Source organism: Myotis yumanensis, unplaced genomic scaffold (assembly GCF_028538775.1).
Source record: "Myotis yumanensis isolate MYYU_CA2020_CCGP unplaced genomic scaffold, mMyoYum1.0.hap1 SCAF_4, whole genome shotgun sequence".
NCBI lineage: Eukaryota > Metazoa > Chordata > Mammalia > Chiroptera > Vespertilionidae > Myotis > Myotis yumanensis.
Window position 1 is genome coordinate 87,400,495 of NW_027223755.1, and position 4,072 is coordinate 87,404,566.

Sequence of the window (4,072 nt, forward strand, 5' to 3'; positions counted from 1 at the left end):
CCAGGACCTGGGGGACGGAGGTGGGAGGCAGGCTTCTCCCCGCATACCTTTGAAATTTTGTGCCGTGTAAATATATATTGCCTTTTCCACATAAACAAACAAAAATAAACACCTGCATACAGCTTTAATAAAAGCATTCTGATGGAAACATACTCAAGTTCTCATAGGCTCGGAACTACGTACACTGTTGGGCTCATTTCAGCAGCGATCGGTGGGCTCTGGCTCCATCCTTGCCCTCAAGCCATCCCAGCCCAGTGTGGCAGGATGGGAAGTGACTGGGTCAAGTGTGTCAGGTGTTGAAACGGACAGGGTCACAAGATGCGAAGGGAGCAAGGAAGAGAGAGCGTGCACCCGGCAGTGGCTGAGAAGTGGGAGGCACACACTCGGGAGCTGACACCTCAGGCAGAGGAAGAGGAGTTGACCAGGGGAGGAAGGGAGGACATTTCCCAGCAGCAGCAGTAGCAGCTTAAACAAAGGCGTGAGTCAGGATGGCACTGTTTGGGGACAGTGCATCCTGCTGTAAGATAAAAGAGCCACACATGTAACCATGAAAACTGCAACTGAGACAATGGGGGCAGAAAGGGAGTTGGACAGTGAGAGAAGGGGGGCGAAGCAAGGAGCAGGTGAGGCCCACCCATTAAAGGGAACATTTCAAGGCCAGTGTGAATCTGTAGAGGCCCAGAGGAGAATGAATGCCCTTCAGACTAGGTAGCTGGGAGGTCTCTGCGATCCAGGCAGGTCTCTGTAGAAGGGGTGGGGCCAGAAATTGGGCTTGCGGACTGAGGGATTCTCTGAAGTTGGCAATATTGGACGCTGAGAAGGAAGCATTGGGGCTCAAGTGGTACAGTTTTCTGACTGGGGCAATGTCTGAACAACTTCATCTGGCAGGGAGGCAGCCAGGAGGAGAGAAATAGGTCCTGTGTATGGAGGAGTGGCAACAGGATTTGCCCAGACCAGGGAGATGCATCTGTCTCTTAAAGGCCAGTGTAAAGGAGGCCAAGGGACACCGGGACAGGAGGCTGGATAGAGGTTGTGTGGCTGAGTTCCTGATCCCAACTGGCTTGTGCTCAGTGAGGCTACAGAGACTGACTAGATCCACAGGAGAGGCTGAAGTGAACTATCCCCAGGGCAGAAAGGACAGGGCCTCCTCAAGGCAGTAATATTAACATGCACTGGTAACTTTCTCACACATGCCCCCAATTCTCAGCTCCATTCCAGGAGACAAATGCTTTCAAATCGATTTTCCTGAATTGTAAACTTGGTAGAAATTTCTTTGCTGATCTTGCTTTTGTGTTATTTAGCATTAGGCCACTCATTCTGCATTTTTCTCCAATCGTTTTTTTTTTTTTCTTTTGTTAATCCTCACCCCAGCATATTTTTCCATTGATTTTTAGAGAAAGTGGAAGAGAGGGGGAGAGAAATCTTGATATGAGACACATCAATTGTTTGCTTTCTGCACATACCGTGATGAGGGCCAGGGATTGAGCCTGCAACTGAGGTATGTGCCCTAGACCGGAATTGAACTGGGAGCCTTCAGTTTGGCTCTATCCACTGAGCCAAACCCACTAGGGCTCCATTCTGTAGTTCCATTAACCCAATGCTTTTTTTTTCCTGGGGGAGGACTCTTATTTCACAGGTGTGTGACAGGTTATTCAACACCATAGACTAAATATGGGTCATCTTCCTAAAGCATACTTTTTACACCACGATTTAAAAAATTATCTTAAACCCTAACCGGTTTGGCTCAGTGGATAGAGTGTTGGTCTGCAGACTGGAGGGTCCCAGGTTTGATTCCTGTCAAGGGCATGTACCTTGGTTGTGGGCACATTCCCAGGAGGGGGTGTGCAGGAGGCAGCTGATCGATGTTTCTCTCATTGATGTTTTAAACTCTCTATCCCTCTCCCTTCCTCTCTGTAAAAAATCAATAAAATATATTTAAAAAATAAATAACAATTATCTTAAAAGATAAAAATGATAGAGTTTATGTAAACATTTAAAAATATTTGAGCTTTTGGTGATGGCTTAGACAGGTGTCCTGTCCCTTCCAGGATAGCTGGTACCTCATAGCCCTACCTGCCAGAGACCTAGACAGTATTAAATGCTTCCCTTTTACTTACCCTCCATGGTACCAAGCCCTGAGAGTTCTGCTTTGCAACATCATCTAACCTCTTTTCATCTTCCCTGCCCAACTCAGTTTACGTCTTAGGACCAGTCTTTGAACAGACCAGTCTTCCTACCTCTGATCTTTCCCCTTCCAGTTTATTTTCTACACTGATGCTATTTCTTGTATTGAAATGTGAATCTAATTATATCATTCTTTTAAAAAATGTTAAATAACCTACCACCAATTAGAGGATAATTATTGCCTATTTATCTATCTGATTTCCACCCTTGTTCAAAATGTTCCAGCCATCCCCTTGGTTATGCTCCTTTCTCTCCTACTTTGAGGACTTGATACTGTTCCCTCTGCCTCAAATGCCCTTTCCACACCCCTCATCTACTAGCCTGGAGACTCTTCCTTTAACAATCAGTTCTCATCTCTTTTGGGAAATTACTCTAATTTCTTCCACCAATGTGCTGTTTGCCATGAAGCGTCCTGAGGGGGAGCAGGGCGGGGGGGGGGGGGGGGGGGGAGGGGGAGTGCCTGTGGTCCTGTTAAAACCCTGTGCTGGTATAATACACATATTAGTTGAGGTTGAAATATAATCCAAATCTCTTCCTAGGAGCCAGAAAACGGAACTCGACTCTGTTTCTTCAGGTCAAAATTTAAATGATCGTAATTAATGGACAGCAACAACTCTGAAATTTTCCAATTCAAATGCACATATGAGAAGTACTACAACTTCATCAATGTATCAGGTTTTAAGAACTCCTTCCTGCCCTGACTGGTTTGGCTCAGTGGATAGAGCATCAGCCTGTGGACTGCAAGGTCCCGGGTTTGATTCCAGTCAAGGGCATGTACCTTGGTTGCGGGCACATCTCTGGTGGGGGGTGTGCAGGAGGCAGCTGATTGATGTTTCTCTCTCATCGATGTTTCTAACTCTCTATCCCTCTCCCTTCCACTCTGTAAAAAATCAATAAAATGTATTAAAAAAAAACAAACCTCCTTCCTATTTAATGCAGCCTAGGATACAGTACTAAAAAAAGTAACAGAACTTTTAAGTTTTATTTTCTACATATCAACATTCTTAATATGGATTTTAATCTGAGATAGTCTGACCCCAATCATGTTTACTATTATTTTTAATTTTTTTAAAATATATTTTATTGATTTTTTACAGAGAGGAAGGGAGAGGGATAGTTAGAAACATTGATGAGAGAGAAACATTGATCAGCTGCCTTCTGCACACTCCCCACTGGGGATGTGCCCACAACCAAGGTACATGCCCTTGACCAGAATCGAACCCGGGACCCTTGAGTTCGCAGGCCGATGCTCTATCCACTGAGCCAAACCGCTTATGGCTATTTTTTATTTTTTAAAATCTTTGTTTTAAATCTATCAATGTCCATTTTATTTAGCTGATTTTCTTTCTTTTTAAAAAAATATATTTTTATTGATTTCGGAGAGGAAGGGAGAGATAGAGATAGAAACATCAATGATGAGAGAGAATCATCAATTGGCTGCCTCCTGCACACCCCTGACTGGGACTCAAGCCCACCACTGGGCATGTGCCCTTGACCAGAATCGAACCCGGGAACCTTTAGTCCACAAGCCAACACTCTATCCACCGAGCCAAACCAGCTAGAGCCCCAAGCATGTTGATTATTTCTGTTTGGAATTGGTTAAATCAGAGAAAAAAATTAAATTAATTTTGAATATACACCATCAAAAACATTCACTTAATGTGATCTTATCTGTTTATGGTATCAAAAAGGTTTCTTCTCTCCAAATAAAGGTTCTAAAATAAATTCAAGATTCCTTTGAATGAAACACACACACACACACACACACACACACACACATATCTAAAACAGTGAGCTTAAAAAAATAATGCAGCAGATTACTAGGCACATTTAGTGTAACAGGAAAGCATGTTCACTGAAAAGGAAATTTGAAACATGACCATAAACC